The 22,913-nt window shown below is 48.9% G+C and overlaps 1 protein-coding gene and 1 long non-coding RNA gene across 6 annotated transcripts in view; one reads left to right on the plus strand and one right to left on the minus strand.

Annotated features, from left to right (window-relative positions):
- Positions 1-4,186: 4,186 nt before the first annotated feature.
- On the minus strand, positions 4,187-17,604 carry LOC101934536 (uncharacterized). The gene is made up of 4 exons (XR_256460.4): positions 17,470-17,604; positions 16,209-16,304; positions 15,189-15,282; positions 4,187-4,221 (listed from the first exon to the last, which is right to left on the minus strand). It is a non-coding gene; the product is annotated as an uncharacterized LOC101934536 (long non-coding RNA).
- A 198-nt stretch (positions 17,605-17,802) lies between these two features.
- Positions 17,803-22,913, plus strand: part of ELFN2 (extracellular leucine rich repeat and fibronectin type III domain containing 2) — a 57,577-nt gene continuing 52,466 nt past the window's right edge. For 3 of the 5 annotated variants that reach the window (XM_065581455.1, XM_042843571.2, XM_005302459.5), the window contains exon 1: positions 17,803-17,926. The gene's annotated coding sequence lies outside the window, so the exon portion shown is untranslated. Of the gene's footprint in view, positions 17,927-18,092; positions 18,301-22,913 lie in introns of those variants that run through there. The other 2 variants (XM_065581472.1, XM_042843572.2) reach the window with 1 other exon arrangement.

Genomic DNA, 22,913 nt, shown 5'->3' on the forward strand with positions numbered 1-22,913 from the left:
CTTTATGGGTCTCTTCCCTGCTCCCCACCCCACCCTCCCTTTCTTGTTGCAAGGCACTTTTCAGGCTTTCATAGTGATATGGTGAGCACAGAACCTGTGGCTGCCAGAGCATCACCAGCCCTCCCTTATCATGGCTAGAAAACATACTGTTATGGTGAGAGTTGCCAGGTGGCACAATTACACACAATCTTCCAAGCTGTTTTTCCTCTTAGTGTGTGAGCAAGTTTTTAGTCTTGGCAGAAATGCAGGTGTGTTGTGTTGTTGTTGGGGTTACACAAGATTCTGGGTAGAGGGAGCTGTGAGACTGGCAGGCGAGTCAGATCTCTGCCCTGCTCTTTGATTAGAGTTCATTCCTGAGGCTGAGTTACTCCCTGGGAACCAGACATTGGTGTCGGATAGATCCTTGAAAGAAGGGATTGTCCTGCCTCTATTCCAGGACTGGTGTATGTGTGTAAATATACCAAGTTACACTTGAGTATATCAAATGCCACATGGGGAAGCTGATTTGTAAGACCCCGATATCTGCAACTGCTCAGCAGAGGAATGATGGGGTTACTGGGATCGAAAGAAGGGGCAACAATACCATATGTGCCCAGATGCAGATGGACACTGCTATCTTTGAGGTCCAGTCCTACAAGGTTTGGAGCTACTCCTGGAGGTGCTGAGGGCCCTCATCTCCTAATGACTTCAGTGTTCAACAGGTCTGTCAATTTGTCATCATCTGGCAGGATGCAGCCTCTCGTGAGAACCCCAGCTGGTTCTCTAAGGAACAATCATGCACTGGCTGGTGAGGTGCGAATGTGAGAGAAAGGATCACTTAAAAGGTCTTTTCTAGATCTATTGCTGTGATTCTATGCTCCTCCCATCCGGAGAGCCCTAGCCCCACTGTGTGCCTGCACAATGCACAAACACACATCTCCCTAGTGCGACACTGATTACGCAGTGCAAGAGGGGAGCTAAGGCCAAGAATCTCTAGTGTATTAAAGCATCTAACGCCCATTGATTTCAATGGAAGTTAGGAACCTAACTACGTTTGAGGATCTGGGCCATGTGTTCAAATTCATTCCATCATGAAAGCCTCTTCCCCACATGTATGTGTGAGCACATGTCACAGAATGTGGAGGGACACAAGCCCCTGCCCCCTCCCCCCCCCCCGCTTCCTGCGATTCACCATGACTCTCAGCAAGCCAGTAAAGCAGAAGGTTTATTTAGACAACAGGAACACAGTCCAAGACAGGTCTTGCAGGCACAGGCAACAGGACACCCCCCCCCAATTAGGTCCATCTTGGGATCCCAGGGCACCACAGCCCCCTTGGGAGGTCAGAGTGATTTTATTAAGTATAAAAAGTAGGATTTAAGTGGTTTCAAGTAATAACAGACAGAACAAAGTAAGTCACCACGCAAAATAAAGCAAAAACACGCAAGTCTAAGTCTAATACATTAAGAAACTGTTTACAGGTAAAATCTCACCCTCAGAGATGTTCCAATAAGCTTCTTTCACAGACTAGACTCCTTCCTAGTCTGGGCCCAATCCTTTCCCCGGTACAGTCCTTGTTAGTTCCAGCAGACATCTTAGGTGGAAAGCAGGGGTGTTCTCATGACTGGCAGCCCCCTTTTATAGCTTTGGCACAAGGCAGGAATCTTTTGTCTCTCTGGGTCCCCACCCCTCCTACTAAATGATTTAGATGGATTCCAGTATCCAGTGACATGTTCACATGTCCTGTAAGACCCCAGCCTCCGTTCTTCCAGGGATGACCCACACATACCCAGCAAGGTTTGCAAGTAAACAGAGCCATTTACAGATCATTGATTCTAAAGCACCCTTAATGGTTTCCACTTAATGAGTTTACATCAGTATTACAAGTTTATATCTTATTTTCCTAACTTCAGACATAGAAATAATAGATGCAAACAAATAGGATGATCACACTCAGTAGATCATAAGCTTTGTAATGATACCTTACAAGAGACCTTTTGCATGAAGCATATTCCAGTTACATTGTATTCACACTCATAAGCATATTTCCATAAAACATTATGGAGTGCAATGTCACAGATGTGTGAGCCTCTTCTCAGTGCATTGCACCCTCTAACTGGTGCCTTTTACTCTGAGTGAAGAGTGTGGGGGTGTGAGTGGAGGGGTGTACAGGGGGAGTTACATTCTTGGCCAGTCCAGACTGAGGAGCCGACTCCATTCAGCACCATGGACAGCACAGCCAAGTCCGGCTAACCCCACTCACCTGGCCTATCTCCTCCCAGCCTGTGTCATTATTAGATCCTTCTGGAGGTTCATTCAGCCTAACTGGGGCTCATAGACTTTAAGGTCGGAAGGGACCATCATACTCATCCCTGCTTGCTTTGTTTTGCTTCCTAAACAGCAACAATTTTCATTTTGCAGCCCTTTGGCTCCTCTTTATGAACCAATATGCAGAGTCGATGGCGCTAAATATGCAGCTGCTCTGAGGCTGCGGCTTAGATTTGGGTTATTTTTTGCAGACAAATCCTCTTTTCTATCAGATTTGACATCAGACAATCCCTCCAATGCCCTCTCTTTCTCGCTCCCTGTGTCTTTCACTAGCTCATTCTCTCTGTCAGCCTCTGCATTTTTCTTTCCCTCACCCCTATCTTCTCTTTCTCTGCATCTCTTCCCGTCTCCCCTCATTTTTGATTCCTGTCTATTTTCCTATTACCATCTCTCCACATATACAGTTTTCTCTTCTCTCTTTAACTCTTGCAGTGCCTCTCTTCTTTCCTTTTTCCATATTTATCTCCTTCTTATCTGTTCCCCCTCCCTCTTTCCTCCTTTCCCCACCCTCCTTTCTGAGCTGCTCCTTTCCAAGGAGCCATGAATTTATCAAAGAGCTGCCTCTTTGCTCTGGAGTCCTGCACACAGAGATCATCAGGCACAAACACCCAGGGGTGGCCGATCTGGCATGGCCCTCCTACAGCGGATGAAGCCTGGAATACTTAGCAGAAGCATTAACCATTTTGCAGGCCAAGCCCTTGCATCCCAGTCAGTCTAGTGTCACACCTCCTGGATGATACAGGTCAATAGCAGCACAAAGAAGGAATCAAGGAGGGAGTAGACACAGGCACCTAGAGACTTTGGTGGTAGGCACTATAGAAAATCCATAGATAGGCAGATTAGATTAGATCAACTGCATTCGTCTAGGGCAGTGGTTCTCAAACTGTGGTCCGTGGACCACTAGTGGTCTGCGAGCTCCATTCAGGTAGTCCACCGATAGTTCCCTCTAAGGTGCGCACCTGGACAGCCGCACACAAGAATGAAGGGCCACCCACCTAATTAATGGAGCCCCGCAGGTGTGGCTCCATTAATTAGGTGCCTGGACCCTGGAGAAGACGAACATGTAAGGTGAGGTGGTGGCCTTGGGCGGAATAGGGGGTAGGTGGGAGGGGGCAGTGGGGTGAGAAGAGGGGGTGGGGGGAATTTGGGATGTGCAGGGCTGCAGCGGCCTGAGAAAGAGACGACTTTCCCCAGCCCCAGCTCTGGGGCTGCCGGGGAGAGACACCCCCCTCCTTCCCAGCCTCAGCTCGGGGCTACTGTGGCGGGGGAGAGAGGGCACATCCATCACATTAGAAAGGTAAGACTACTGATATATATATATTTTTAAATACGAGTTGTGTACTTTTATTTGTAGAACGAAAAATGTTATTTTTTTTTATATAGCGCTTTTATCCAAAGCGCTTTACAGTAGTTAGCTAACAGTACAAACAACATTTGGAAAGATCATTAAGTGGGCTGCCGAGACCCTCAGCAATTTTCAAGTGGGCTGTGGAAAAAGAAGTTTGAGAACCACTGGTCTAAGTTTCTAACAACAGCTCTAATCCTCACTGGACAGCATTATAGTATGTGCCTGCACACAAGTAGCATGGGAATGGGGTAGGAAACTGCACAAACACTTACAGGAGCAGAAGGGGTGAAAAAGCACCCAAGGGACTTGTACCCAAAGTCCATTCCAGCCAATGAGACACAGAAATCCCCTTCTGAGTCTCCTCTCAACAGGGTTCTGCACCCAGAGGCCATTCCAGAGGAACACAGGGATCCAGTTCAGATTCTTATCCAGTTCCTCCTCTCATAGTCCATTCCAGGCTGTTCAGGAATCCAGTTCAGGCATTCCCTCCAAGGCTATACAAATCCAGATACACCCCAGAGTGGGTCCAGATCAACTCTTATTGACTTCAGTGGTAGCTATTGGTATCCTGTAGGGGAAGAATTGGATCTGAGGCTTTATGTGGACTCCTGGAGAAAATTGTAATCGGGGCTAACAAATCACTTTGCCTGTGTTTCTGGACATTTGTCAGCATACCAGGGGTATTTACAAAAGGCCCTACAACTCCCCTCCTCCGTCAGTCACCCTCTCCCTGATGTTCAGCAGACTGTAGCACATGAGTGCTGAGATGAGCACGGGATCCAGACTGTGTGTCCCTTTTCCTAACAAATCCAGAAGGGGGTGCTCTTCTCTGGCTTTCCCTTCCTCCTGGAACGGTTTCGGGGCCTGATATTCTGCTTTCTTTAAAGATGGGCCTGTCCGTGTTGTGATGCAGATGACAAGTCCCTCCTCAGCCCCCTGGCGCCGCAGGGTAGTCAGCATTAGGATGCTGCAGCAGGACCAAGGAGGAGGAGGGGTGAGTGGCTGGGTCTGGCAAGACAGCACAGCCAGGCTATTCAACACCAGTATCTCAGCAATACAGATTGCTTCCTCAACAGCAGCCCAGAAGTCACTTGTGAAAGTGAGGGGCTTTCCCCGGGGGAGGCTGCTTTTTAAGGGAGCACTGTAAAACTGGCATTCCAATATTTTTACTAAACAGATTTCCGAACCTGTGGTAGTCCTAACACCTTAGGTTACTAAAACAAGAGGTGAGCTAAGCTTGGGGATCGCTCCACAGTTTCTCATTGTCAGGTGTGTCTATACAGGAGGTTTTGGTTAGGGCCCATCTCTAGTTAAAAATTAAAAAAAAAAATCCCATTTACTATCCACCCTCGCTGCTGTTTGTTTATTTTTTGCATTTCTTTTAGCTGGGAGGATGAAGACAGAGCAGTCAGTTTCACTTCTGATTCTAGGTGCCTGCCCCCAGCCTGCAAGGCAATTAAGCACAGGTGGAATTCTCTAAACAGGTGAGTAGTCCCACTCCGGTAAACTAAACTACTGCTTGTGAGCCATCTTAAGTACTTTCCTGGATCGGAGGCCTGGTCAGTGTCACTCTCCAGTTCTCCTAGGCTCACAGGATCCTCTGCTGTTTGGCTTGCAGACGCCGCAGGAAAATGGTATTCCTTTGAAAGCAAACTGTGTTCATGGAACCTGGGTTTGTTTACTGACAAAAGAAAATCCCTGAAAACATTTCCATTGATGTTTAGGGTTTCGCCAAACCTAAATTGTAGCCTGAATTGACCTGATTGCGTCTTTTCAAATGCCAGCTGACAATGCTGCTTCAGGGGCCGATCCTAGCTGATCCTTAGCCCCTTCAGTTGGCATTGGAATTATGAGCAGATAAGGATGCTCGGCCTCTGGCAGGAACCATCTCTGAGTCTCTCTAAGCCCCACACTTTCCTCTGGGGCCAAGAAATCCCCGCTGTGAGGAGCCAGGACGCAGACAGATTCTCCATCCCTGCTTTCTATTTACCCACAGTAGCACTTTTGTTCATAACAATCATTAATACTGTTATTTCGTATTTTTCTAGCACCTTAATTCCAAGGATCACACAGAGACCAAAAGATACTAATTAACCCTCACAATGCCCCTGTCAGGTCAGGATTTTATCCTCAGATTGAGAAACTGAGGCACGAATAGACTGAAGGTCAGCTCCTCAGCTGGTGTAAATCCACACTGACTTCAGTGCAGCTACATCAGTTTACATCATCTGAGGCTCTGGCCCAACATGACCTTGTATTTAATAATAGAACTAGGATTAGAACGCAGGAGTCCTGGCTCCCAATCCTATGCTCTAACCATTAGACCTTTTACTGTCTCATCTCCCTGGCTGGTGCACCAGCCCCTTCCGCTCCGTGGTGCTAAAGAGTCGGGGAATACAGGCAGGGGAAACATTTTCAGGGGCTTCAAGGAAAATGCTGTGCTGACGAGTCAAAGCATGCACATGCTGGCATTGTCTGGGGCCTGCTCAGGGGTCCTGGGGGCTCAGTTGGGGGATGTCACCTCCATAGTCCTGGAGACATCAGTAAAGACAGGATAGTACTCTGTGGCAAGGCCTTCATCTCCCCTCTACCACCACTCAGCCTGAAATCTGAATTATGCCCAGGCTCCTGGGAGAGGCCTCGTGTCATCCCTGCGCAGCCTCTCTGGCTTTATTTATTCTTGGATTAGAGGGGGCAGGGAAGAGGAGGGGATGGACCCTTCAACCGAGAGCACTGGGAACAGATCCAAATAGTCCTTGGGAGTCCCTGCTGTGTCTCTGCAGCAACAGTAGGGGAGGGAGATACACACACACACACACACACACACACACACAGAGGCAGACACAGATTTATCACTATTTATGTCCTTCCTTCTCCAAGGATTTCCCATCACGCTCGCTCACTGGCTCTGCTGCGGTCACAGAGACGCTGTTGGCTGGATGATGGACTCATTTGCATAACTGATCCAGCAGTGACTGTAATGGTAGCAATGTGGGGTGGGGGTGGGGAGGGAAATTGAGGCCAGACTATCTGCAGGAGAGTTACCCACCGTGTGTGTGTGTGTGTGTGTGTGTGTGTGTGTAAGGGAGTGTGCAGGGTTTGGAGGATTGTGAAGGAGCTGGCAGTCCAGAGAGAGTGCCAGCAGGGGGCACTCCAACACCACTACTTACTTACACCCCCCACCCATACACACACACACACATAGAGGGCTGAGCTCTTGGTTGTGAGAGCAGGCAGATTCCCGAAGCTGACTACCTCTTCCTTGTCCCCTAGCCTGTTTGTGTGGTTTGGATCTCGGGTGTGGGGTGTGTCTTCTTGGGTGAGGGGGTGGTGAACAGGGATCTTCCCAGTCACGGCAGGTGGACTGCAAATCCACTTGACTTTCTGCAAGATGAAGTAATAGACAACACGAGTGGTATGAGAGAAATGTCTAGGAGACAGGCTGTCGCTCAGGCACACCCGCACACAGTCTCGGTTCACATAAATATTCAATCACACTTCCCTGGCATGGCAAATCAAGGCATTGCATTCATAAACACACACACGTTCACAGACACACACGCTCTGAGGATGGGTACGCTAAATATGGACAGCCTTTCACCTTCGGGTTACCCACTCCAGTCTGGGAAACGGAACAGCTTGGGGGCATTGTGGAATGGGTTGCTGAGCCTTTCACTCCTAGGTTGGGATGCAAAGCACCTCATCTCAGGTATTAGTACTTGGGCACTACAGAGGTGGGTGCATACAAATATTGTGGGCTGGACTCTGCTCCCCTTACTCACACTGCATAGGCCCTTACTTCACATGTGGGTCCACTGGTTTCAGTGAGAAAGGGGGGCAGAATCTGGCACTAATGACTCAAACCTCACAACATCCCCATGAGCTCATTAATGGCTAGAGAGAACTCCCTTTACTTATCACTGGGGGGAAAACAGCACCAGCTTAATAGCACATTGAAACACTGCACAGCCAGATAGGCCAGGGAGTGAAGAATACTATAGCTGCCTGCAAGTGGAGAGGGAATTTAATAATTCTCTGGCACTTTCATTCCTAGCATCTGAAAGCACTGGACAATTAAAGAAGTACTGCCTCACAGCACCCCTTGCAGAAGTGATCTTATTGCTAGACTTGTCTTACACAATGGGAAACTGAGCTACAGCCTAGCTTGACCAGCTTGCATGTGCTATAGCACCACCTTCATCTTGAACAGAAGGGGTGGTTTGAGCATTGGCCTGCTAAACCCAGGGTTGTGAGTTCAATCCTTGAAGAGGCCAGTTAGGGCAAAAAATCAGTACTTGGTCCTGCTAGTGAAGGCAGGGGACTGGACTTGATGACCTTTCAAGGTCCCTTCCAGTTCTAGGAGATAGGATATCTCCATTAATTTAAATTTATTTGACTAGACCGGTAAAGGTACTAGTTAGATTGAGTTAGCTAACATGATCCACCAGCTCACCTGTTCTAGACAAACAATAATACCTAGCTCTTTTGAATTGCTTTTCAGCAGTAGATCTCAAAGTGCTTCACCGCCTTTAACATACTTCTCTTCCCAACACCCCTGTGAGGTAGGGCAGTGCTATTAGTCCCATTTTACAGTAGCAGTGAGATGCAGGGCCAGAGCTCAGAAGGGGAAGGGATGGCAAACTGAGGCTAAGTGACTTATAGAAGTTGACACAGGCAGTCTGTGGCAGAGCAGGGAACTGAACCTGAGTCTCCCAAGTCCTAATCACTGGACCACAGTCGTGATGATTTCTCAAGGTCCAGGCCAGCCCTATAGTGCCATGATTCCTTCTCTCTCTTAAAACCCCAATGACTGCAAGTGATCAGGACGTCAGGGCGAGAGGGAATTACCAGTGCTACTGCTGGCACTATCTCGGTGTTCCTTAGAAGTCTGGCTAAGTCCAGCCCTTCTTAGTTTGTGACAGCTCCATGACACAACACAGGATGGACATTTATTAGCATGTGCAAAATGAGAGAAGGATGGTCTTGTAGTGAAGGCACTAGGCTCGGGCTCAGGCAAGATGGGTTGAATTTCCAGCTGTGTCATAGACTTCCTTGGGCAAGTCACTTAATCTCTCAGCGCCTCAGCCCCCCATGGGTAAAATGAGGATGATAATATATCTTTGTCTGTCTTGTCTATTTGGAGGATCAAATCTTCAGGGCAGAGATTGTCTTTTCCTAGGTCTTTGCACAGGGCCTAGCACAATGAGGCCCCAATCTCAGTAGAGTGTCATAGATCCCAAGGCCAGAAGGGACCATTGTGATCATCTAGCCTGACCTCCTACATAACCAGGCCAGAGAACTTCCCCAAACTAATTCCTAGAGCAGATCGTTTAGACAAACAGCCAATCCTGATTAAAGAATTGCCAGTGATGTAGAATCCACCACAGCCCTTGGTAAGTTGTTCCAATGGTTAATTTCTCTCACTGTTAAAAATGTTTGCATAGTTTCTAGTCTGCATTCGTCTAGCTTCTGCTTCCAACCATTGGATCATGTTCTACCTTTCTCTGCTAGAGTGAAGAGCCCATGGTTAACTGTTTGTTCCCCATGTAGATACTGATAGACTGTCATCAAGACACTCCTAAGGCCTGGTCCCCACTAACCCCCCACTTCGGACTAAGGTACGCAAATTCAGCTACGTTAATAACGTAGCTGAATTTGAAGTACCTTAGTCCGAACTTACCGCGGGTCCAGATGCGGCAGGCAGGCTCCCCCGTCGATGCCGCGTACTCCTCTCGCCGAGCTGGAGTACCGGCGTCGACGGCGAACACTTCCAGGATCGATCCCAGAACATTGATTGCCTGCCGCCGGACCCGGAGGTAAGTGTAGACGTACCCTTAGCCTTCTCTTTGTTAAGCTAAATAGACTGAACTCTCTGAATCTGTCACTACAAGGCATGTTATCAAATCCTTTAATCATTCTTGTGGCTCTTCTCTGACCCCTCTCCAATTATCAACATCCTCGAATTGTGGTCTCCAGAACTGGACACAGTATTCCAGCAGCAGTCACACTGCTGCTAAACGCAGAGGTAAAATAACCTCTCTACTCCTATTGAGGGTGCTACTATAATACAAATAAAAACTTGATTTGTGAAGAGAGGTGTTCCCTATTATGAATGATGTTGATTGACTCTTCTCTTGGCAGCCTCAGCAGAAGCCAAGTATTGAATGGCTATGGAGATTGAACGATTCTCTTCTTCATTGTCCATGAGATGCAGCTGGAATCCATTCCTGGTGGGCCCTGACATCCATTTCAGGTTCTCCTAGTCTTAGAGGCTGCACCCAGAAAGCATTCCATTTCCCCTTCTCCCTACTCTTCTGGGGGGGCTGCATCCGGTTCAGTAATGCGCTCATGGTGCCAGATTCTGATCACAGTTTCACAGATTCCAAAACTGGTTGGAGTTACTCTAGGTTTATAACAGTGCAACACAGAGCAGAATCTTGCCCATAGTATTTTGGAAACCCTCTAGTGGTGGTTCTAATTGTAACCCTTAGTACAGGAAATTGCCTCTTCGACTACACTACCCAGAATCCTTAACAGGAAGCTGCTGGGTGTATCCTTTTGGGGTGTATTGGGGGAAATAAAACAGGGTGTAGTTGCAAGCATCCAGATCCCTGTCTTTTCTTACCAAAAACCTAGCTCTGTCTGAGATTGATAAACTGCTGGAATTCTCCTGCAGTAAACTGTGGCCTGTTAGCAGACACAACTTCCTCAGCTAATCAGTAAAATGCTAACAAATCCAGTGAGCACTGAAATGCAGTTTTGGTTCGGGGCGGCTCTGTGAGCCCTAGAAATCCAGTTCAGGAAAGATTGAAAGGAGGAAACAACAGGCGCAATGCACAGTATTTAAAATGATATTTTTTTGCCTTTGGAGTTTGGCTAATTTATAATCTATAAAAGTCTCTGCATAATTGTGTCTTGATTAAAATGATATAATTAGGCGCTCTGGATCTCTCTCTCCTCTCCCTAAGATTATTTCTGTCTAATTGCTTTAATCTGTGTTTTCATGCACCCACTAGAAAATCAAAGCATGCTCCCGTGAGGACAAGAGTGAGAGGGAATAAAGCCTGCGACTCATTAAGCACGGTGGAGAGAGGAAACTGCATCTAAATCACAAATGCGTTAACAAGGTGAAATAAATGTAAAAAAAAAGAGAGAAGATTTAAAATTAAAACTCAACACCTGTCTTAGATTTTAATATTAATTAAGGACCTACTGAATAGCAAATTGTTCCTCATTAAAGCCATCTTCCTGCCTTATCGATGGGGCGGAGATGGGTTGGTTGGGAGATTAGAGTCTCTTTATCCATTGGCATTCTGGAAGTGAATGCAAGAGTGTGGCCCTCAGGGAGTGAAGGGTGGGGGACTCTGCTGGCTGGAGATTGCAAGGCAGGTGGAGGGACTGGAGAGGGGAATTATGGGAAAAGGACCAGGAGGCCCAATCCAATTCCCATTAAAGGCAATGGCAAGGCTCCCTTTGACTTCAGTGGGAGTTGGATGAGATACCAGGTGAGAGCACTGCATAGGTACCAGTGACAGGTGCCTGATGGATGGATGGATAGTAATAGCTATCAGACTGATATTAAATAGCAATAGGCATGAGATGGATAGGATATAAGGAAGCATGGTAACAAACAACAGAAGATGAGGTTTGGACTAAGAAGTAAGAGCAACCATTAATAAGTTCCTGGCCATATTTCCAGTTTGACTCGTTCTGTTAAATTCTGGAATCTTGAAAGCAGAGGTGAGCAACTAATTGTTAATAATAATTCAACCAACTGAACCTCTTTTTCTGCTTGCAGATCACAATTTATATGTTATTTCAATGTTTTTGCATTCGTTAGGTTGATTGCAACTATCCCACATCAAACCACGTTGCTGAGTTGTGATTGGTCAGATAAGTCACATGCTTTTTTTCCTGCTCTCTGATTGAGTGAAGATGCAAGAAGCATACTTGTGTGTGAACAGACATTTCCGTCTCCATGGTATTCACAACTGTTGCAACTCTGAAATTCATATTCTGCCAACATTTTTGTGAGCAAAACGTTATTGCTCAAACTCTTATGGAAAGTGAATATGAAAGGGACATGGATATGGCCAAGTGGATCCACAGAAAGCGTTGACTGAATAGCTGCCTAAAGGTGTTTGCATTATTCACCCAGCACCAGTGGAAACCCCCTTTATACTGCACTCGCCTGGCATGGGGGTTTGAGCCAGACACTGAGGGCTCCATCCTCAAAGAACTGAACCCTCTGGTCCCAACCCAACAATGCTCACAAACAGTCCTGTTGACTTCAGTGGAACTGTTCCTGTGCAGGCTTGAGTGCTTTGCTGGAGCACAGTCCGAGGGCCTTACTGAAGTCAGTGCCAAAACTCCCATCTGCCTCAGCGGGGCCAGGATCTCACCCCAAGTGCTCGGCACCTTTCAGAATCAAGCACCAAGAGGGAAGCAGCTGTCACCTCAGTGCAGCAGTTGAAGGGCTAATTTGTTAACAGAGAGAGAGGGAGGAACTACCCATGGTATATGAGTTCACGAGGCCAGTTCAGCATCCCTGTGGCCCTGCTCTAATTAAGTGGAGCCTGTCGTCAAGTTACTGACTATTTTATAATGTATCAATTTTAGGTTCTTTAGAATATTTATGATCCATGGGTTAGTAAGTGATATTTTATAGGCTAGGACTGTATATAAGGGAGATAGATACGTAAAATATACATAATGTTATTTGTTTTGATAATTTATGACAGTGAAATCTGTAGCCTTGGATATTTTTGTATAAATCTAATAATAATAATAAATGCATTACTACGTGCTGAGCAGTTTCCATGCATATAGGAAGATTCTCTCTGTCTCTCTCTCGTTTTTTGACTGCATCTATTACTGTGCTATAGAAGTCTGTACAATTTTCCTTCTGGGATCTATATTTTTGTTAAACAAATGTCTCATTTAATATCTTAGCTTTCTCTCACTAAACACAGGTCAATCAATAGCCTAGAAAGGGCACCGAAGAAATAAACGAGAGTCCAATCCTGCTGCCTTTGAAACGGATGGGAGTTTTGCTGTTGATTTCAATGGGAGCAGGACTGGATCCTTTGCCATTAGCTATGGGAGAAGGTGGGGAGCGGCCATGACTTTTTCACGTCATAATCTCCATCTCCCAGCTCTGCTCTGGGAATTGATGATGCCCCCACTCTCCTCCCCTCCATGGGCCACCCTGGCTGGGATTATTTCCCTGTGATTCACTGGGCTCATTTGTTATTCTCTCCCTTAGCTCATGAGAAGGTTGAAATCCTACTAACAACATCTACTGCTCACACATCTACTGCTTCTCATCTCCTGCTCCCACAGCCCTTCAAAAAGTTGGGGAAACTGAGGCACAGAGTGGTGTGGGGACTTACCCAACACCACACAGTGAGTCAATGGTACTGCCATGATCTCAGGTGTCCTGGCTGCCAGTTAAGTGTGCGATCCAACATACCACACTGCCTCGAGTCAGGTTCCTGCTTGACAGCGGAGAAAGGGAGGGAAGGAGAGAGAATGCCTGGGAGGGACACACTGTCCGTCTGTCTGTCCCCTCCTTCACCCATTCCAACTGTGGGGTTTTCTGTTTTAATATTTATTTTATCTCATTCCTGACGTGAAAGATTAAAACAGAAGAGATTAAAAGATTACCAAAGTGGATGAGACGGAATGTGCTGTCTCTCTCTTCCTCTCACTGGGGTAGAAATCTAGGAAACCTCACTCTGTCTCTTTGTCTCCCACTGCCACCTCTTTCCCCACCCTCCTCTGTTTCATCTCCCATTGATCTTTGAAGATCAAAAGGACTTTTGATTTTGAAGTACGCAAGTCTGTCCGTCTGTCTTGAAGGCCACTTTCTCATCCCTGTCCAGCTGTCCCCTAAGGGGGTGATTGAAACATGGTGTGCAGGTCAACAGGCAGTTGCAGGACGGAGAGATGGGGGGGCGGGGAGAGAGGGAGGGAATGGGATTGATGTGGAAAGCTGCCTGCCTAGGATTGGTGGAGCCACCATAATGATATCATAGCTCCCTTTGCATAGCTGCCCCCTGTGACTCCAGCTCCACCCCTTTTCCTCTCTTCCACAGGATGCCCTCATTCCTCCCTGTAAGTCCAGGGATCTATTCCCTCCAAGGAGGCTTTGGGGTATGCCAGGGAGGATCAGAGGCAACCTGTGTCTCACCCAGGGCTCAATTCCCATTCAGAGAGCAGGGTATGAAGGAGAAGCCTGGGATAGACTGAACATTGGGGCCAAGCTCCTCTTTCACCCCAGCAGAGGGAGGAATGGGTGGGGTCCGACTGGGGGAGCCATGAGTGGGAAGAAGGCTGCAACGGAATGAACTGGATGTAGGATTCTCCTCTCTCTGTCCTGCAGGGCAAGTGGGAGGGGAGTGTCCCGTCAGAGTGACATTCCCTAGAGTCCATAGGCAGCTTTGACATGTCTTTTAAGCAGTGGGTCTAGACTCAGATTCAGACATAGCAGAGATCAGCTCCAATTCATTACACAGATGCTGGGGACAGAGAGCAGAATAACCCTATCTTTCGTTAGATACCAAACTGCACCTGTCTCTCATTAGGCATATGTCACCCAGAGCCCCTCGTCCTGCACAAATCCATGGCTCCATGCAAGGTCCTGATCGCTCCCTCCCAATACTGGAGGTACACAATGCTCCTGGGTACACTTCTGAAAACCTGCCCCCATCCTGCCCCTTCAGACTGGGTAGTGGGATTTATTACTCTCCTCTTGAGTGGGGTTTGCAATGGATGGAGTGGTGAATCCGGCTGGCTCAGATTGCTAAGGGTAGTTTGCCCAATGCCAGCAGTGCCATGCCCACCCCTCGGAGCTGATTTCTAGGGCAGAGAACTCTCCAACTCAACTCCCCTGTGAGCGTCTGCTAGTCAGCAATCCTGTAGACCTGCCAAGGGGACGACGTTCAGTCTGCCAGCGCCAGCAACATGTCATTGGAACTGGCCTCTATGTACAGGGCTGTTAGGGCAGCAATTGGTACTGGCACTATGTCAAATGAACCCAATCTCCATGTTGCAGACCCAGTACTGGTATCATTAAAATAGACCCAGGCTCCATTCAGTGCAGAATAAGGCTCTGGTATAATCATCATCATCATGAATACTACTTAGCCCTATGTAGTGCTTTCCATCTCCCAAACAGTGTACACGGAGCAACTAGTTAACCACGTAAAATGGACGTGGCTTCTCTGAACAGGGCAGCTGGTGCAGAACAAGGTACCAGTGTAATGGACAACAGGCCCTTCCCTTCCCCCTCCCTCTTCTTTCCCACCTTCTGGAGTCCCTCCCCAAGCTGTGAGGGTGGGAACCGCCGACAAAAAAAACCCCTTCTGCCAACTTTGTGTTTCTCCCTCTCTCTTTCTCTCCAGCTGCCTGCGAGGGAGGTTCAGTGAAAATAATGAACTAAAAGCCAAGGCCCAGAGAAAGCTGATTCATCCCCCACCCAGGGCCAGCGGCCGGCTCCAAGCAGAGCTGTAAAATCAATCTGTCACTGCTCACCGCATTATAGATCAGCGGAGAGATTCTGACTGCAGCGAGAGGCTGAGCCTGGCCTCCTCATGGGTCCCTCCTTCTTTCCCAGGCAGAGCAGGAACTGCGAATGCAGCCCCCATGAGGGACAGAGACAGACGGACAGACAAAGGGAAGGAGGGGGAGAGAGAGAGAGAGATATCAGCTGGCCTGGTGATTGGAATCCCTCCCAATGTGACCCCTTCCCCTGCCACCACTCACCAAGCTCCAAAGGCAGATTACCCTGTGCATACAGCCACTTTCCTCCCCTCCCTCTTCCCACTCATGGGGTCACACCTGGATCAAGAAGTGTGTGTGTGGAGGGGGGTGGGGGGAAGATAGGGTGAATGACTTCCTCCCCTCATGCTCCTTTGGGAATGGCTGTGCCCTCCCTCCCCAAACACCCTGAGGGGGCTCTATGGGGCTACTTCAACCCTCCTTCTCCAGAGTGACATATAGATGCCTTAATGGGACCCAGACCCTACCCCCTTGTCTGCTTACTGATCTTCATGGAGGGCGACGTTTACAAAACTGAGTGCTGAGGGCTGTCTGGAAGGCTAGGCTACTAATGGTGGTAGTGGATACAGGAGAGGAGAAGGCCTTGCTTATTGAGTGATGAACTGGGAGAGGGACTGTCTCTACAGCTGATGTAGGCAGAAAGTGTGGAAAACATTCTTAACTTGTGTAGTCTATTCAGTCATGGGATAATCCCCAGGAACATTTACAAATGGAGTGGACAAAGCCGTGAAGAATATATTGCATGGAAGAATTCTGCACTGGACCAGGGGATGGACCCGATGGGGCTTAATATATCTTGTTCATTCATAGTCCTTTGGATTCTCAAGTCTGTGTGTGTGCACTGTGGGCGGTTTTCCTATAGTTGTTGTGGATGGGCAAGATAAAGTAGTTTTCCTGAAGCGGGAGAGAGAGAGAGAGAGAGAGAGAGAGAGAGAGAGAGAGAGAGTAAAAGTGGGTTATATTCCCGGTTCTTTCACTGGCATACTGGCTTACCTTTGGGGAAGTCACTTTACTTCTCTATGCCTCAGTTTCCCCCAACTGTAAAATGGGGATAATGATACCGACCTCCTTTGCAAAGCGCTTTGTGATCTATGGATGAAAAGAACTAAGTATTATTATTATAACAAAGGACAGAGTTTCTCTATAGTTGTTCCCTACACTTGTGCATGTGCGTGTGTTTGATAGATGGAGTAGTTATACCAACTTATTGTTCTGTTTGGACAGGCCTAGCACAATGGGCTCCTAGTCCATGACTGGGGCTCCTAGGTAATATTACAATACAAATAATAATAATTAATAATAACATCGCTCTTTCATATGCTTGTGTGGATGTTTGATCAACAGGATAGTTTCTCTACGGTTGCTGCATTTTTGTGTGCGATGTCAGTTGTTTCCCAGCTTGTGTGTGTGTGTGTGTGTGTGTGTGTGTGTGTGAGTGAGAGAGAGAGACAGAGAGATGAGTAGTTTCCCAGAAGCTGTTGTATGTATGTTTATATTTGTGCATAGCTGCTGGTTTCACTCCAGCTGTTGTTTGTGTGCATGTGTGTGTATTGGGAGAAGGAGATGTGAGCCGTTTCTCTGCAGCTGTGTTTGAGGGACTTGGACCATTTCCCTTCCATTGTTGCATGTGTGTGTTTGGGTGAAGGACATGAGGAGTTTCTTTGCAGCTGTTGTGTCTGTCTGTGTGTGTGTTGTGCCTCAGAGAGTGGACAGTTTTTCTACAGCTGTGGTGTTTGTGAGTGTGAGGAACAGAGCTATCTTCCTTTCTGCTTCAGAGTAGCAGCCGTGTTAGTCTGTATCCGCAAAAAGAACAGGAGTACTTGTGGCGCTGTTGCATATATCTAGGTGTGCAAGGGCAGGAGGTTGGAGACAGGCATTATTTCTCTACACCACTTGTGTGTGTCTGTTTCTGTGAGGGATATGATGATTTCCCTGTAGCTGTTGTGCTTGTGTGTATGGGGAATGATAGTGTCTCAGCAGCTATGTATGTGCGTGTGTGTGATTGTGGGAGGGGAGTGCTATAGCTCCCCAGCAGCTGTTGCATGTGTACGATTGTGTGAGGGGAGGGGATAGTTTCCCAGCAGCTGTTGCATGTGTGCGATCGTGTGAGGGTTGGGGTGTAGCTCCCCAGCGGCTGTTGCATGTTGTGATGCTATGTATATGTGGGTAGTTTCCCAGCAGTTGTTGCATGTGTGCGATCGTGTGAGGGGAAGGGTGTAGGTCCCCAGCAGCTAAGGGAGGCCCACCCCCTTACCTGTGTGCACCGGAGCTGTGGCTGGGCGCTAGCTCCATGGGAGACAAACCTTCACTTGTCACAGCCTCCCCAGCTGGGAGCAGCAGCATCGCCTCTCGCCCCAGAGCCCGGGCCGAATTAATCACTGGCGGTTTAAATGCCACTACAGCCCCTTCTGCCTGGTGCTCCCGGTGATGCAGCTGCAGCGGCGGCGAATCCCCCGCTTGTCTCTGCCCGCCCCGGCTTCAGCCTCCGCCTCCGCCCGGCCGGGGGATCGTGAGCCCGGCCGCTGGGCCTCGGGGCAATGAAGCAGCTGGGGGAGAGGGGAACCCACCGTGCAAAGGGGTGAGGCCGGGGGAGGGGGCCCCCGCGCGCACACACACACACACACACGCGCGCGCGCGGCGGGAGCGTCAGCCCTTGCACTAGCGATCATCGAAGCCAAGAGGGGGTGAGAGTCTCCCCGCTGGATCGGCAGGTATGTGTCTCGCTCGGCGGCGGCTGTGCATGCACAGTGGGGCTGGCTTCCGCCCCGGCTCTTCGTGTCGCCCCTTGTCTCCCAGCCAGGTTAGGGAGAGAAGGATCAAACCCGCCCTCTGCATCTCTCCCTCCCCCCTCCAATCTCCCCGGTCTCTCTCCAGAGCTGTAGCTGCTTTGGGGCCAGGTGGAGGCAGGGCAGAGGCTCCGAGGGGCTGGCCGGCCACATGAAGCACATGTGAAGAGGGGAGGGAGCGTTGCCTTGCATGCAGGTGGTCTCTCTGTATGCCGGGGGGTCGTGAATATGCCGAGCCGGCGGCGTGCAGCTGGGGTCGGCTGGATTTCTCCGTTGCAACCCCTGCAGGAGCAGGAGGGGTAGGTTTTAATTTTGCGCTGGCAACTATAGTGGCAAGAGGGAGATTGTGTGTCTCCCCCCTCCCCCGCCCCTTTTCTCCAGCCTCTGTGGCTTTGCAAACTTTGGCGGGGGTTCTTTGCAGGGGCAGGAGTGCGTGGGTGGCGGGGGTATGTTTTGAGTGGGTGGGGAAAGTCAGCCTCCTGCTCTCCCTGCCTCCCCCCGTGCTGTGCTGGCAGGCTCCACTGGCTGCAGAAGGCTCCCCGGGAATGTGTGGCGTGCGCCTGCAGCTGGCCAGCGCCACCGGGGGCCAGCCCGGAGAGCCGGGTGCCTGTGTGTGTGCTGGGAGCAGGGTGCCCGCGCGCCGGTTTATTGCACCCGAGAAAGTGTGCCCACATTTGTATGCGTCAGCAGCCCCCTGCTTTGGACCACGGGGTGCGGGGAGGAGAATCTGAACAAGGGGGACCGGACGCATCCCATTGTCATCCCAGGACAGACAGTGGAGCTGGCCGGAGAGCAGCAGAGACCTGCAGGTGCTGCAGCAGCCGACATGCTCGGGAGGTGCTGTCTGTGCGTCTGCTCCTGTGTGCGCGTGTGGCGTGCACATGTGTGCCAGCATGCATGCAGGCGTGCGCGCCCCGGGATGTGCATGCGTCCTCCTGTGTGCGCACGTGTGTGTGAGTGCACATGGGTGCCTGCTGCAGGTCGGAGAGAGTGCACATGCATGCATGTGGGGGTGGGACTTGGAAGCGCGGAATGGTTCCCCCGCGAGGCCGGGGTGCTGAGCGGGGCTCTGGGGCGGTCGGTCTGGGAGGTGGGTGGCCGGGCCCATACCCGGGGGGCTCGCCTGCGCCGCGCTGTGTCACGCCCGGGGCGGGGGTGGGATCGCTGGGGAGCGGGGCCCGAGCGCCTGGGCGTGATGCTGCCACCGCGGCGCTGTGTGCTGAGCAGCCCCCGCCCGTGTGGGTCCGGGGGAGGTGCAGCCTCCCGGCAGCGCTAATGCAACAGCCCGGGAAAGCTTCATTTGCATGAAACATGCATTATTAATCTATTTAAATACCGCCGCCCCCAACCTCCCTCCGCCGCCCCCTCCCTGTTTGCACAGCAGGAAGGCACAGGCGAGGAGACGGCGGGGGCGCGATGAGGGAGGGGCGAGCCCCGCATCAAACAAATTGCCCCCTATATGCCCCTCCGCATGCAAAGCAGGAGCTCAACAAGGGTGCAAACCTGGGGATGGGGGCCCTGCCCAACTGTTAAGGCACCATAGGCAGGGCTGTGGCCCTCACCCCATGGTGATGAGAGTGGGTGGGTGAGAAGACCTCTCCAGGCACTGGGGGCATGGGATCTACCTGCCAAAAAGCAGGGCTGGTTCTGGGTTGGTTATTGGAATCCAGCTTGTGTCATGCAATGCGGATTGCAGGATGGGATTAAAACAAGAAGACTGTTAATTTCACGTACATAAACTGATCAAATGAGGATAGAAATGAGAGGGGCGAAAAGTGGCTTAAATTCCTCTCTCCCGCTTGGCGTTTGCTCCATTAATGGATGCAGCCCGGAGCATGCCATGGGAGTTCTTAGAGGCCATGCCAAAGCCCGTTCAAGCAGGAGAGATCTTAGCAGTCTCATCAAAACTAGTTTAGGCTCAGAAGACCTTAATGGCCATATCAGAGCCATTTCAGCCATGAAAAATCATAGCAGCTGCATGGAGGCCTGTTTAGATCCTCGAAAGCTCCAGCAGATCCTAGCAGCTGGGTCAGAGCCAGTTTAACTCAGGAGAGCACATCACACATCATCTGACAAAAGACATACCACAGCAGTGCCTCATTTTAGACAAGAACCTGGCCCATTGTAGACCAGGTGGCAGTGTGGGGTCGGGGTGCTACAGCAATCGCATATGGAAAGGTGTTGGTGCCATTTGCCTAGGGAGCAGTCCCCATTGCATTCAGTGTGAGTGGTTTTGTTTCCTTTTTCAAAAGAACAAAAGCGCTGGCCAGGATGACAGGATGTCCTCAGTGCTGGCAGAAAACTAGGGAGTGCTATCCCTCAGACATATCCTTCAGTTTCTACAGATGGTGTAAAATCTCCTAGGCCAGCCCCAGCCTGGGTCACTGCCGTTTTGAAATTCTCTGGATGGTCATGGTTTTGGCCTGCATTCTTACAGGCAATCAGGCAATCTCAGTTTCACATGAGGCTTTGCAACTAAGTGACATAGCCTCAATTGGTGATGATGTTGAGTCAGGTCATAAAGACAGGAATCCTAGCACCACATTGAATGTTGGCGTGTCAAGGAACAAAATATTCTGGGCAGCACATTTCTAGAAAGAAGGTGTTTATAGAATGGCTTGTGTTGGGCTGAAAGGCAAGAGTTCAAAGGTGAGGGACCAGGTTGAAGGTCAGTGACCCTCCTCCTTCCAGAGGTGATCTGGTGCGAGAGCTTTCCTACTGTCACGAAACAGGATTAATGCTATACGTGCTGACAAAAAAGAGCCAGGTGTGCTACTTAGGCAGCATTGGTGTCACAGGAATGACATCAACGGTAGGATAGCCAGTTGGGAGCTTCAGGCGAAGGATGGTCTTGTGGTTATGGGCATTGCACTAGGCTTCAGAAGACCTGGGCTTAATTCTCACCTCTACCACATACTCCTTGGGTGATGTTAGGCATGTCATTTACAGTAGACTCTCAGAGTTACAAACACCTCGGGAATGGAGGTTATTCGTAACTCCAAATTGTTCAGAACACAGAACAAAACGTTGTGGCTGTTCTTTCAAAAGTTTATAACTGAACATTGACTTAATACAGCTTTGAAACTTTTCAAGGCAGAAGAAAAATGCTGCTTTTAGCCATCTTAAAATAAAACAAGCACAGAACTAGTTTTCCTACCTTGTCAAATCTTTTTTTTAAAACTTTCCCTTTATTTTTTTGGTAGTTTATGTTTAACACACTATTGTACTTTTGTTTTTGTTTTTATTTGTGTTTGTTTTTGTTTGTTTGTTTTTGTCTTTGCTGCCTTTGCATACTTCCAGTTCCAAATAAGGCGTGTGGTTGACTTGTCAATTCATAACTCTGGTGTTTGTAACTGTGAGGTTCTACTGTAGTTTATCTGTGCCTTGGTTCCTCGTTTAGAAGATGATAATTAGCATTCTTACCTACCTCATGAGTCATGGGGGTTTAAGAGGTGCCCACATACCACAGTGAGGAGAACTATAAAAATACATGGGAGATGGAATCCATAAAATAATTTTCTAATACTGAGGAGACTGGTTTTATGTGCTCCATACATACCAGTCAATAGAAACTCAAAGACAATGAGATCTCTACCTGGCTGATGTATGGAAGAGGGATGGGTACTTTGGGGTGCCTTGTGCCCAAGGTATTTTAGGGGGAAACAAGTTGATCAGCCATTAGGCTGAGGTTAATGATCTTAGGGTTTACACTGGGGTCATCAGTACTCACACAGGTAATTAATACTCACAGCTGGCCCTGGGTTGGAAAGGTATTGTTGCTAAATAGCACTCTATATATGGAATGGTATCTGATACCATGGTGATGAATATGGTATGAAAACCCAGATCTATCTATTTAGCCACACCTTGCATAATCTAATACGTTGATAAACTGAGTCCAAGGACCCCTCCATCCCAGTCTCCAGCTAGTGATGGGGAATGTATCTCCTACTATTGGGCTCTGCCTCAGGCCCAGTGAGTCTTGTCCGGCCATGCTGAAATCTGAAGACTTTCAGGCATTCTGAGAACTTAGGTCAAGAAGAAGCTTTGTTGAACCTATAGAAAAGCACAAGGTTCCCCGGGGTTGGGAAGAACAATTTTGAGGTCAGGGTTCTGATAGGAGAGATTTTGTCCAGAGGGGAGTGGATGGGTTCATCTTAGTAGAGCACTCGGTGAGCTTTGAGTTAAAGCGTCTATATAAATGCAAGTTGCTGTTATCGGCATTGTTGTGTCTGTGCTGGTGGGTACCAATGCAGAGGAGGAGCAGTGACCATTCACTGCACATACATACATTGTCTCGTTCTCTGGCACGTGTGTGGGTATTTGCTTTTGGTAGGTGGCTTGTCCTGTGGGTGAGGTGTGGGGGCTGGGAGTAAGAATACCTGGGTCCTTTTCCTGGCTTTGCCCTGGCTGTCCTATGTGAGCTTTGGCAAGTCACATCATCGCTCCATGCCTCAGGTTCCATAGCTGTAATATGGGCCTAACATTCACATATTGTACTTCATTAATCATTATTGGTACAAGCTAATGTTTGTGAAGTGCTTTGAGATCATTGGATGGAAGATGCTCTAGACATACAAACTCTTACCCTGATTGTGTCCGCTTGGCTAGCTGGGATATGTCAGGGCTCACATCAGTTCTTTCTATGGCTTGTGTGTTAGAGTTGTTGGGGTATCTGAGGTCCTCTCTCCTGGATGAACTAAGTGAGCTACTCTTTGTGCTGGGACATGTGTGTGAACCACTGCCCCCTCCTAGACTTGAACAGCCTTGCCCAGGTATATATCAACCCCCTTTCCTGTCAGAGCTCCTGTTCTGCTACTTTAACTCCCTGGGCAGAGAGTTTGTGCTTCAAAAGATAAAGCTCTTGAATTCTATTCCCTGGTGCCAGCTGTATGTAATGAGCTAGCTCTCA

This window comes from Chrysemys picta, chromosome 1 (genome assembly GCF_011386835.1).
Source record: "Chrysemys picta bellii isolate R12L10 chromosome 1, ASM1138683v2, whole genome shotgun sequence".
NCBI lineage: Eukaryota > Metazoa > Chordata > Testudines > Emydidae > Chrysemys > Chrysemys picta.